This window comes from Triticum urartu, unplaced genomic scaffold (genome assembly GCF_056163025.1).
Source record: "Triticum urartu cultivar PI428250 unplaced genomic scaffold, HENAU_Tu73 scaffold2, whole genome shotgun sequence".
Classification (NCBI taxonomy): Eukaryota; Viridiplantae; Streptophyta; class Magnoliopsida; order Poales; family Poaceae; genus Triticum; species Triticum urartu.
Window position 1 is genome coordinate 15,916,744 of NW_028260368.1, and position 13,769 is coordinate 15,930,512.

Consider the following 13,769-nt stretch of genomic DNA (forward strand, 5'->3'; position numbering starts at 1 on the left):
TGTACTATTACAGGGGGAATGTTCAGTACGGATTCCTATAGTACTGTTCGGGGAGTTGACAAGTTAATTCCTGTGGATGTCTACTTGCCGGGCTGCCCACCTAAACCGGAGGCAGTTATAGATGCCCTAACAAAACTTCGTAAGAAGATATCGCGAGAAATAGTTGAGGATCGAACTCTATCTCAAAATAAAAATAGATGTTTTACTACCAGTCACAAGCTTTATGTTAGGCGCAGTACTCATACAGGAACTTATGAGCAAGAATTGCTCTATCAATCACCATCTACATTAGATATATCTTCTGAAACTTTTTTCAAATCCAAAAGTCCAGTACCTTCCTACAAATTAGTGAATTAGGAGGGGGGCTCTTTTGTGTAGAAAAAGAAAAAGCAGGGCAATCTTTCAAACTTGCATCCGAAATGTGAAATATTTATACAAAGAGGGAGAGATGAAGACAATGCAGCAGGGTTGGTTATCTAATTGGCTAGTCAAACATGAGGTGGTTCATAGATCTTTGGGCTTTGATCACCGAGGAATAGAGACTTTACAAATAAAAGCAGGGGATTGGGATTCCATTGCTGTCATTTTATATGTATATGGTTACAATTATTTACGCTCCCAATGTGCTTATGATGTAGCACCCGGTGGATCTTTAGCTAGCGTGTATCATCTTACGAGAATACAATATGGTATAGATAATCCAGAAGAAGTCTGCATAAAAGTCTTTGCCCAAAAGGATAATCCTAGAATTCCGTCTGTCTTCTGGATTTGGAGAAGTGCCGATTTTCAAGAACGCGAATCTTATGATATGGTGGGAATCTCTTATGATAATCATCCGCGCCTTAAACGTATCCTAATGCCTGAAAGTTGGATAGGCTGGCCCTTACGTAAGGACTATATAACCCCCAATTTTTATGAAATACAAGATGCTCATTGAATGATAAGAAATTCATGCTCACTTATACAACACAACTCCAGATTTTATTCAAGTCAAGGAATATTTTGAGGTTCTTTTCCTAGATGAAACGGAATACCTATTTATAATTAATTCCTAATTATACAAAAGCATTCCAGATAGACTGAGCAAAAAAAGGGTTTCATTTGGATTCCCCTATTTTGAAAATCGCATATTAATTTCCTTCATATGAACAGAAAAATAGGATGACTCAAAGAAGTTCTCTACCAGGAACTTTGTACCGCGCACATGACTTAGCACAACTAGGAAAATAAGATAAGATAAAGATAAGCAAGACTCAAAAAATATTCGTCGGAATAGCGGAATACAAAATTAAGAAACGCAAAAAAAATAAAGGGGAATCTCACCCCCTTCTGTATCATAAAGAAAAGATACATTTTTAAACTTCTTTAAAAAGAAGTGCCTCTATATTTATATTATAGATTTATCCACTTAGATGAATAAATCATACTCCATCTATATTATATATTATTAATGAATATGTATCACAATCCATCTCGAGGTATTTGGATCAATACCTATTCGGTGGATTTTTTTTTCTCTGCCAGGAACCAGATTTGAACTGGTGACACGAGGATTTTCAGTCCTCTGCTCTACCAACTGAGCTATCCTGACCTTTTCTTGTGCATCATCCTAGTAGAGTATTTGTATCTATGTCAATTAAAAGGACTAAAAAATTAATTAAAGTATTTCAAATTCAAAATTGGAAAATGGGGGGGGTAGTCCTATGCATTGTGCATGGTTTACTTAAATAATACTTAAAAATAGAGTGAATAACCAAGATTTCTTGCCGATACTCTAATAAAAAAGAAATCTATTCAATAAATAGGATAAGATCCATTGAGTTCTCTTCGCATTCCTTTGTGAAAGAGTAGAATGAGAAAGCTAATGAATCTTAAACCCATTGATAAAAAGAAAAAAAAGAGGATAAATAATATAGTATAGTTAGGGAATAAAAGAGGATTTGGGGATAGAGGGACTTGAACCCTCACAACTTATAAAGTCGACGGATTTTCCTTTTACTAGAAATTTCATTGTTGTCAGTATTGACATGTAGAATGGGACTCTCTCTTTGTCCTCGTCCGATTAATCCACTTTTTTAAAGATCTCGAAAACTTTGAATTTGAATTGAAGAATTTGATTATTCAATATTCGATTGGAGTGGATTCACAATAATTAAAAAAAAAATTATGATATGAGTTTTTTATTTCATAATCATTATCATTTCTAATTTCATTTTAAAAAAAGATAAAGAACCTATATTATAATATAATATGAGTTCTGTGATTAATCGTTTGCTATGTCAGTATCTATACGTGTTTATTAAATGTATAAAGTATAAAACCCCTCTTTCTCTAATTTAGAATTAGAAGGAATTCCACTAACAACACAACGTAATTAACTCGATTCGTTAGAACAGCTTCCATTGAGTCTCTGCACCTATCCTTTTCCTTTGTATTCTAGTTCGAGAACCCCTTGTTTTCTCAAAACACGGATTTGGCTCAGGATTGCCCTTTTTTAATTCCAGGGTTTCTCTGAATTTGGAAGTTACCACTTAGCAGGTTTCCATACCAAGGCTCAATACAATCAAGTCCGTAGCGTCTACCGATTTCGCCATATCCCCATTTCCCTCTTCTTTGAGACAAGGATTCCTTGTGTAATTTCATCCATCTCTTAGTTTTTTTTTTTTGAATCATTGAGTTCATCACTCAACGTAGTCTAGCAGTTCAGTTCGACTCTATTTGAGAGACCCCGCTTGCTTATTGCAATTCAGAATTGAATTGATTCTATCCTTGATGTATTTGCAATTCAATCCGAATCAATATATCCAAAAGTTTTTATCTCCCCCACCTCCCGTCTTACTTTTTTATAGTATTCAAAATTATACTATAACGCTTGATATTTATTCTTTTTTTCTAATCAGAATTAGCAATTTTATTTACTCTGACTCTATGTTCCCCTTAGTGAAATATTAATCCTCAAATTATTAACAAATAATAAAGTCTATAATGATCGAATGAAAATACCAATAAATTCTATAATTTTATTTTTAAATATCCTATAGTTAAGCATATCAAGCTAACTTTATCTTTAAGAAGTTTTAGTATTTTTTTATTTTTATAAGTAGAACTTCAAATTTAGAACTAGTTAATAGCTAAGATTAATAACTAATATCTGAGATTTTACGGATTTCCTATACTATACCTATTTCTATTTGTTACACTATTTCCGTTATGTAAGCCCACTTAGCTCAGAGGTTAGAGCATCGCATTTGTAATGCGAGGGTCATCGGTTCAAATCCGATAGTCGGCTTTTTTTCTCTATCGATGTTCTACGAACAAGAATCTCTTTTTTTCCGAATTAAATGGAGAATCCAGGATCTTTTATGTTTTTTACCTTACAATTTTGCTAGATACAAAACAATAAAATAAATAATATATATACAAAAAATAAAGATTTTGATGAAATTCCATTTTTTGTGGTACTTTAGTTGATTTTACTCTGTTTATCCTGTAGTTTAATTCAGTTTTAATTTCGATGTATTCTGTAATGTAAATAGAATGAAATTAATTGTGTAAAATGAAATTTCAATAAAATAAAAAAGGAGTCTTCATGTCCCGTTATCGAGGACCTCGTTTAAAAAAAATACGCCGTCTGGGAGCTTTACCAGGACTCACTAGAAAAACACCTAAATCCGGAAGTAATCTTAAAAAAAAATTCAATTCTGGGAAAAAGGAGCAATATCGTATTCGTCTTCAAGAAAAACAGAAATTGCGTTTTCATTATGGTCTGACAGAACGACAATTACTTAGATATGTACATATCGCTGGAAAAGCAAAAAGGTCAACAGGCCAGGTTTTACTACAATTACTTGAAATGCGTTTGGATAATATCCTTTTTCGATTGGGTATGGCTTCAACCATTCCTGGGGCCCGCCAATTAGTCAACCATAGACATATTTTAGTTAATGGTCGTATAGTCAATATACCAAGTTTTCGTTGCAAACCCCGAGATATTATTACTACGAAAGATAACCAAAGATCAAAAGGTCTGGTTCAAAATTATATTGCTTCATCGGACCCGGGGAAATTGCCAAAGCATTTGACGATTGACACATTGGAATATAAAGGACTAGTAAATAAAATCCTAGATAGGAAGTGGGTCGGTCTCAAAATAAATGAGTTGTTAGTTGTAGAATATTACTCTCGTCAGACTTGAACTTAACGAAAAAAGGAAAGGTTCATAGAATTTTCTTCCCCTTCCCCTTTTCCCGAACTAAATCGCCCTAAGACCATTACCATTAATTCGTATTTTCCCATCAACTAGCTAAAATTGATTAACCCTAGGATTAGGATCCTTTTTTCTTTTTTCCTCTATGTGTATTTTACATACCACAGTAATTTGCTATAGAGAATTTCTAATTTCTATTAAATAAAAATAAGATAATATAAGATATTATTGCTGGAAGAAATTGTTATTTGATTTGATACATTGTGATCCTTAACGTTGATGAATTAAGAAAAACGGAAAGAGAGGGATTCGAACCCTCGGTAAACAAAAGTCTACATAGCAGTTCCAATGCTACGCCTTGAACCGCTCGGCCATCTCTCCTACATAACTTATTATGGAAAATAAACTGAGTGAATAGCGAGTTTTCTTATTCCTGCAGTACAGGTACAACCGCAACCGCTCGGGGGTTCCATAGTTCTATTGGAAAAATGCCTTTTGATCTAAGTGGAAGGATACAGGATTTTTTACTAGAAATTGCGCTCGCTATAAAATAAAAGTTTTAATTTGGGTTTTCCCACAACTAAAGAAAAAGAGAATGGAAGAATTCTTCTTATTGCATAATAAAATAAAGAAACCTTAGAATTCCGTTTGCATAAGATACGCTACACCATACTATCGAAATCCAAAATAGGGTATGAGACAATTAATAACTTTGAAAACACGAAATAGTTGATGACATAAGTTGTTGTTCAGAAATAGGAAAGTGGAATGAAATCCAGTCTTAGTCAAATATTTCATATCTCTTCGTGTCCAAGCAGAAGGAAAAGGATACAATTTGAGCTGAGCGGAAAATCCATATCTCTCTTATCCATTTAAAGCATATGGATTTAGAGCATATGGATCAATCTATTTATAATTATAAGAATCGAATGTGTTTGTTTTTATGTTATTTTGTGAAGGAATGAAAACAATTCTATATAGAATGGGTTGGGAATTATGCCTAGATCCCGTGTAAATGGAAATTTCATTGATAAGACCTCCTCAATTGTAGCCAATATTTTATTGCGAATAATTCCGACAACCTCAGGAGAAAAAAAGGCATTTACTTATTATAGAGATGGTGCGATTTGACTCTTTTTTTTGCTTTTTTTTAGCCCTACCTATACCTCAGTCTTACGAAAAAGAGAAGGGGTTGGCATAGAGAGAACCAAATTTGTAAAGCAAACAAACCCACGCTTCGGGAAGGTGAGGCGAACTAACAATTCCTTCCGTCGTGTATCCTCGATTGATGCGGCTTCAGATACTTCAATTGTAGATTTGAGTATTGAGCGAAAGGTTACACCTACAGGATATGGTATGGTATGGATTACAGGCCAATCCTACTCTATTAGTATCCGTAGGCAGCATAGGGGAGAAAAGCACTACACCTAGAAATAGGAATCAACAAGAGAAAAACTTTGTTAGAAATTACCCCTTTCCTGATCGGTATCAGGGCTGGGAAGAATGGTTGGGATAACAAACAACCATCAGGTTTGTACTTTGGATACCCCTATAACCATCAAAGATCGTTGAAGTAGCTAATTCCTCTAAATAGGAGGCGTTGAGAACAAAGAAATTATTGGAGCTATCGTTTTCCTCTAGCATTAATAGAATTCATTGGTGTTAAGAAAACCTCTTGTGGGAAGGTTGGCTAGAGATTTCTTGGAAAAATACCAGCCCCTTTCGGTTCATAATGAGACGGGACTAATTCTATTTTGATTCTATAGATTATTTCGCTTAGTACTATTATGTACAGAAGGGAGGAGCCGTATGAGATGAAAACCTCATGTACGGTTTTGGAACGGAGATTTTTTGAATAGAATGAACGACCGTAACGGATGTTGGCTCAATCCGAAGGAAATTATGCGGAAGCTTTGCAAAATTATTATGAAGCTACGCGACTAGAAATCGATCCCTATGATCGAAGTTATATACTCTATAACATAGGCCTTATACACACAAGCAATGGAGAGCATACAAAGGCTTTGGAATATTATTTCCGGGCACTAGAACGAAACCCCTTCTTACCGCAAGCTTTTAATAATATGGCCGTGATCTGTCATTACGTGCGACTATCTCCACTATAGAAAGAAAAAAAAGAGAGGATCAAATTTTCTAGTAAATACTAGAAAAAAAGGGCTTTCTACATAGGGATCGTAAAAACAACGATTTTTCCCTATCAGCTGTAGGAAGGAAGGACACTTCACGAGAATCAAAAAACGAAGAAAGTATGGCCTATACTACTACTCTATGGATAAAGTTTCTCAAATTGATAGAGAAAGCACCGTAAAGATCAATTAGTGAGCGACTGGGTCGATACAACTAAAAAAAACTGCTTACTTATCCCATGATATGGGGCAAAATTTAGGAATCCGCTTATGTAATAGAGCCGATCCACTAAGGGATTAAGCAGCGGTGTAGTATCAGATCCCAAAGATAGTAAGTTCTTTTTTCTTTCTTATGGAAAAAAGTCTTTTTCAAGGATTCTATAGAGATTTCATATATGAAACCGGGATAGTTACCTTTCAGAAAATTGGAACGAAGGCTCTATATCTATCTATGCTTCATTCTTCTGAAGGTGGGAAAAAAGATCAAACTGATTATTGATAAAAATTAGGGTTTGAAACTTAGGTAATTAATTTCTTCTGCTTAACCCAAGAACAAATTGGATCGATTTTTGATAAATCGAATTCAGTTAAGATAGGGGAAATTAAGATAGCAATTTCTGAGCCGTATGAGGTGGGAAACTCTCAAGTACGGTTCTAAGGGAAGGAACTTCCTATTCCGACCGAGGAGAACAGGCCATTCTACAGGGTGATTCGGAAATTGCGGAAGCTTGGTTTGATCAAGCTGCTGAATATTGGAAACAAGCTATAGCGCTTACTCCGGGAAATTATATTGAAGCACAGAACTGGTTGAAGATTACGAAGCGCTTTGAATTTGAATAAGACCATGCTCCTTCTTTTTCATAAAATGGGTGGTTTGGTTGTTGATCCATTAATCAAATAAATTAGGTCGTAAGATCGAATCAAGAATTTCATTATATCCATTTCTTATACCTTCTATTTTATATGATATTTCATAAGAATAAACCATAGGGATAGGGTCTACAATAGAAGTAATAAAGTGAATAAAAAGAGGGGGGCAATCTAAATATTGCTAATATATTAGGACCATCTTATTAATAATTCTAATGAGTTATCATCTTATTAATAATTCTAATGAGTTATCTTGGAATTTAGAATCAAATAAAAAACCCTATATTATGCTCAAGGAAAGTAGATATAGATAGGAGCTTATGCCCTCAAAAAAAATACACTAGTTTCTTAAATTTAAAATAAAAAAGATTTTTTTCTTACGTCGAGAAATATTTGTTTTTCAAGATAAACAATGTCCGTTAGGCACCTAATCTTTATGTCATAATAGATCCGAACACTTGCCTCGGATTGACTTCAATATATAATTGCTCCAGTGAATAACTAAAAAAAAAATAGAAGGATGGTAGATAGTAAAGAAAAGAACTAATCACAATATCTATCTTTCAAAATCTATCTTTCAAAATCTATCTTTCAAAATCTATCTTTCAAAGATTCACTAAAAAGACAGTTGGCGGGTCTCTTTGTATGTCTTGTCCGGAAAGAGGAGGACTTAATGATTATTCGTTCGCCGGAACCAGAAGTAAAAATTGTTGTGGATAGGGATCCTGTAAAAACATCTTTTGAGGAATGGGCCAGACCCGGCCATTTCTCAAGAACACTAGCTAAGGGCCCTGATACTACCACTTGGATCTGGAACCTACATGCTGATGCTCACGATTTCGATAGTCATACTGGTGATTTGGAGGAGATTTCTCGAAAAGTCTTTAGTGCTCATTTCGGGCAACTTTCCATTATCTTTCTTTGGTTGAGTGGCATGTACTTTCATGGCGCCCGTTTTTCCAATTATGAAGCATGGCTAAGTGATCCTACTCACATTGGACCCAGTGCTCAGGTAGTTTGGCCTATAGTAGGGCAAGAAATATTGAATGGTGATGTAGGCGGGGGTTTCCGAGGAATCCAAATAACCTCTGGTTTTTTTCAGCTTTGGCGAGCATCTGGAATAACTAGTGAATTACAACTCTATTGTACTGCAATTGGTGCATTGATTTTTGCAGCGTTAATGCTTTTTGCTGGTTGGTTCCATTATCACAAAGCCGCTCCCAAATTGGCCTGGTTCCAAGATGTAGAATCCATGTTGAATCACCACTTAGCGGGATTATTAGGACTTGGGTCTCTTTCTTGGGCGGGGCACCAAATTCATGTATCTTTACCAATTAACCAATTTCTTGACGCTGGGGTGGATCCTAAAGAGATACCACTTCCTCATGAATTTATCTTGAATCGGGACCTTTTGGCTCAACTTTATCCTAGTTTTGCCGAAGGAGCAACCCCTTTTTTCACTTTAAATTGGTCCAAATACGCAGAATTTCTGACTTTTCGCGGAGGACTAGATCCAGTAACCGGTGGTCTCTGGCTGACCGATATTGCGCACCATCATTTAGCTATTGCTATTCTTTTCCTAATCGCAGGTCATATGTATAGGACCAACTGGGGTATTGGCCATGGACTTAAAGATATTTTGGAGGCTCACAAGGGCCCATTTACAGGACAAGGCCATAAGGGTCTTTATGAAATCTTAACAACGTCATGGCATGCTCAATTATCTCTTAACCTAGCTATGCTAGGCTCTACAACCATTGTTGTAGCTCATCATATGTATTCTATGCCTCCCTACCCATACCTAGCTACTGACTATGGTACACAACTTTCCTTGTTCACACACCACATGTGGATTGGCGGATTTCTAATAGTCGGTGCTGCTGCACATGCAGCAATTTTTATGGTAAGAGACTATGATCCAACTACTCGATACAACGATCTATTAGATCGCGTCCTTAGACACCGCGATGCAATCATATCCCACCTTAACTGGGTATGTATATTTCTAGGTTTTCACAGTTTTGGCTTGTACATTCATAATGATACCATGAGTGCTTTAGGCCGTCCACAAGATATGTTTTCGGATACTGCCATACAATTACAACCTATCTTTGCTCAATGGGTACAAAATATCCATGCTACTGCGCCTGGCGTAACAGCTCCTGGTGCAACAACAAGTACTAGCTTAACGTGGGGAGGCGGCGAGTTAGTAGCAGTAGGTGGCAAAGTGGCTTTGTTACCTATTCCATTAGGAACCGCAGATTTTTTAGTCCATCACATTCATGCATTTACCATACATGTGACTGTATTAATACTTTTGAAAGGTGTTTTATTTGCTCGGAGTTCCCGTTTGATACCCGATAAAGCAAATCTAGGTTTTCGCTTTCCTTGCGATGGGCCTGGCCGAGGGGGAACATGTCAAGTATCCGCCTGGGATCATGTTTTCTTAGGTTTATTCTGGATGTACAATGCAATTTCGGTAGTCATTTTCCATTTCAGTTGGAAAATGCAGTCGGATGTTTGGGGTACTATAAGTGATCAAGGGGTGGTAACTCATATTACAGGGGGAAACTTTGCACAGAGTTCCATTACGATTAATGGGTGGCTTCGAGATTTCTTGTGGGCACAGGCATCGCAAGTCATTCAGTCTTATGGTTCTTCATTATCTGCATATGGTCTTTTTTTCTTAGGTGCTCATTTTGTCTGGGCCTTCAGTTTAATGTTTTTATTCAGCGGCCGTGGTTATTGGCAAGAACTCATTGAATCTATCGTTTGGGCTCATAACAAATTAAAAGTTGCTCCTGCTACTCAGCCTAGAGCCTTGAGCATTATACAAGGACGTGCTGTAGGAGTAACCCATTACCTTCTGGGTGGAATTGCCACGACATGGGCATTCTTCTTAGCGAGAATTATTGCAGTAGGATAGTGGCTAGGAGGATTTGAAAGGCATTATGGAATTAAGATTTCCCAGGTTTAGCCAAGGCTTAGCTCAGGACCCCACTACTCGTCGTATTTGGTTTGGTATTGCTACCGCACATGATTTCGAAAGTCATGATGATATTACTGAAGAACGTCTTTATCAGAACATTTTTGCTTCTCACTTTGGGCAATTAGCAATAATCTTTCTATGGACGTCCGGAAATCTGTTTCATGTAGCTTGGCAAGGAAATTTTGAATCATGGATACAGGATCCTTTACACGTAAGACCTATTGCTCATGCGATTTGGGATCCTCATTTTGGTCAACCCGCTGTGGAAGCCTTTACTCGAGGAGGTGCTGCTGGTCCAGTGAATATTGCTTATTCTGGAGTTTATCAGTGGTGGTATACAATAGGATTACGCACCAATGAGGATCTTTATACTGGAGCTCTTTTTCTATTATTTCTTTCTACGCTGTCCTTAATAGCGGGTTGGTTACATCTACAACCCAAATGGAAACCAAGCCTTTCGTGGTTCAAAAACGCGGAATCTCGTCTCAATCATCATTTGTCAGGACTTTTCGGGGTAAGTTCTTTGGCTTGGACAGGACATTTAGTTCATGTTGCTATTCCCGCATCCAGGGGGGAGTACGTTCGATGGAATAATTTCTTAGATGTATTACCCTATCCCCAGGGGTTGGGACCCCTTTTGACGGGTCAGTGGAATCTTTATGCCCAAAACCCTGATTCGAGTAATCATTTATTTGGTACCGCTCAAGGAGCGGGAACTGCCATTCTAACTCTTCTTGGGGGATTCCATCCACAAACACAAAGTTTGTGGCTGACCGATATGGCTCACCATCATTTAGCTATTGCATTTATTTTTCTCATTGCCGGTCACATGTATCGAACTAACTTCGGAATTGGGCACAGTATTAAAGATCTTTTAGAAGCGCATACTCCTCCGGGGGGTCGATTAGGGCGTGGGCATAAGGGCCTTTATGACACAATCAACAATTCGATTCATTTTCAGTTAGGTCTTGCTCTAGCTTCTTTAGGGGTTATTACTTCCTTAGTAGCTCAACATATGTACTCTTTACCTCCTTATGCATTCATAGCACAAGACTTTACTACTCAAGCTGCTTTATATACTCATCACCAATATATTGCAGGGTTCATCATGACAGGGGCTTTTGCTCATGGAGCTATTTTTTTCATTAGGGATTACAATCCGGAACAGAATGAGGATAATGTATTGGCAAGAATGTTAGACCATAAAGAAGCTATCATATCTCATTTAAGTTGGGCTAGCCTCTTTCTAGGATTCCATACCTTGGGCCTTTATGTTCATAACGACGTCATGCTTGCTTTTGGTACTCCAGAAAAGCAAATCTTGATCGAACCTATATTTGCCCAATGGATACAATCTGCTCATGGCAAGACAACATATGGGTTCGATATACTCTTATCTTCAACGAATGGCCCCGCTTTCAATGCGGGTCGAAGCCTATGGTTGCCCGGATGGTTGAATGCTGTTAATGAGAATAGTAATTCGCTTTTCTTAACAATAGGACCTGGGGATTTCTTGGTTCATCATGCTATTGCTCTAGGTTTGCATACAACTACATTGATTTTAGTAAAGGGCGCTTTAGATGCACGCGGTTCCAAATTAATGCCGGATAAAAAGGATTTTGGGTATAGTTTTCCTTGTGACGGCCCAGGGCGCGGCGGTACTTGTGATATTTCTGCTTGGGACGCATTTTATTTGGCAGTTTTCTGGATGTTAAATACCATTGGGTGGGTTACTTTTTATTGGCATTGGAAACATATCACATTATGGCAGGGCAACGTTTCACAATTTAATGAATCCTCCACTTATTTGATGGGATGGTTAAGAGATTACCTATGGTTAAACTCTTCACAACTTATCAATGGATATAATCCTTTTGGGATGAATAGTTTATCGGTATGGGCGTGGATGTTCTTATTTGGACATCTTGTTTGGGCTACTGGATTTATGTTCTTAATTTCCTGGCGGGGGTATTGGCAGGAATTAATTGAGACTTTAGCATGGGCTCATGAACGCACACCTTTAGCTAATTTAATTCGCTGGAGAGATAAGCCCGTGGCTCTTTCCATTGTGCAAGCAAGATTGGTTGGATTAGCTCACTTTTCCGTGGGTTATATATTCACTTATGCAGCTTTCTTGATTGCCTCAACATCAGGCAAGTTTGGTTAATTTAGTTTGTTTTTTTGTACTGTATCAGCACCTAGTTCATTACTCTTGATAGAGAGGGAGGATCTGCCTTCTTAGATTTCTTTTTCTATTTATTTTTCCATCTAGGATTAGAACCGTATACTTGGTAATAATAGCAACGGCACATTATGGCAAAAAAAAGTTTGATTCAGAGGGAGAAGAAGCGGCAGAAATTAGAACAGAAATATCATTTGATTCGTCAATCTTTAAAAAAAAAGATAAGAAGCAAAGTTTCTCCCTTGAGTTTGAGTGAAAAAACGAAAATGCGAGAAAAATTGCAATCCCTACCGCGTAATAGTGCACCTACACGCCTTCATCGACGTTGTTTTTTGACCGGAAGACCTAGAGCTAACTATCGACATTTTGGGCTATCCGGACACGTACTTCGAGAAATGGTTTATGAATGTTTGTTACCGGGTGCAACAAGATCCAGTTGGTAAGGATAAAATACCCTTTCGTATTTGTATGGATTTCTGGAATTGATAATCATAGAGGAGCCCTCTTTACCATTCTGTATAAATGGACTATTCTATTTGTATAGATATGGTAGAGGGGCGTATCCAACCCTCTTTTATCCACTAGTTACCCCTCTTTAGTTTAAGAGTATAGAGCAGTTTGGTAGCTCATAAGGCTCATAACCTTGGGGTTGCGGGTTCGATTCCCACTACCGGCTCCATACTCCTTCTTTATGATATATGCATGATATATACATCATCCATTTGTATCTGGATTTTTCGATTTCCTAAAAGAGTTTTGGTCTAACAGTTTTTTCTCGGAAGAAGACAAAAAATAAAAGAAAGAATAAAATATGAAAGAAAAGCGTCCATTGTCTAATGGATAGGACAGAGGTCTTCTAAACCTTTGGTATAGGTTCAAATCCTATTGGACGCAATCTTATTTCTATCTATTCTTTAAATAACTATACTAAACTAAAAACAAAGAAAACTTTTTTGCATGATTCAAAAGAAAAATCTTTCTCAACGATTCCTATTCTACTAACAAGAGTAGACATGCAAAATTTATTTGTTACTGAAGAGAAAACCGTTCCAGCTGTTCCTGAATAGCTTCCTTCAAAAGGATTTCCGCTTGCTCGGTGAATGTCTTGCTAGAAGATATAATTTCTTGGAATTGAGGTTTAGTATCTTTTAGGTGTTTACGTAACTCATCCAGAAATTTATTTACCTGTTCAATTTCTAACGAATCAAGATATCCTCTTGTTCCGGTATAAATAGTAGCTATCTGCTCTTCCACTGGGAGAGGATTTGCCTGGGATTGTTTAAGCAATTCCCTTAATCGTCGACCCCTTGCCAATTGATTCTGACTTGTTTTATCGAGAGCAGAGGCGAATTGTGCAAAGGCTTGTAACTCTGC

General features: G+C 37.1%; 4 non-coding genes across 4 annotated transcripts; 2 read left to right on the plus strand and 2 right to left on the minus strand.

Moving 5' to 3' along the window:
* Positions 1–1,518: 1,518 nt before the first annotated feature.
* TRNAF-GAA (transfer RNA phenylalanine (anticodon GAA)) lies at positions 1,519–1,591 on the minus strand. The gene has a single exon. It is a non-coding gene; the product is annotated as a tRNA-Phe (tRNA).
* A 1,625-nt stretch (positions 1,592–3,216) lies between these two features.
* Positions 3,217–3,289, plus strand: TRNAT-UGU (transfer RNA threonine (anticodon UGU)). Its single transcript has one exon. It is a non-coding gene; the product is annotated as a tRNA-Thr (tRNA).
* A 1,212-nt stretch (positions 3,290–4,501) lies between these two features.
* On the minus strand, positions 4,502–4,588 carry TRNAS-GGA (transfer RNA serine (anticodon GGA)). The gene has a single exon. It is a non-coding gene; the product is annotated as a tRNA-Ser (tRNA).
* An 8,629-nt stretch (positions 4,589–13,217) lies between these two features.
* Positions 13,218–13,289, plus strand: TRNAR-UCU (transfer RNA arginine (anticodon UCU)). Its single transcript has one exon. It is a non-coding gene; the product is annotated as a tRNA-Arg (tRNA).
* Positions 13,290–13,769: the final 480 nt, after the last annotated feature.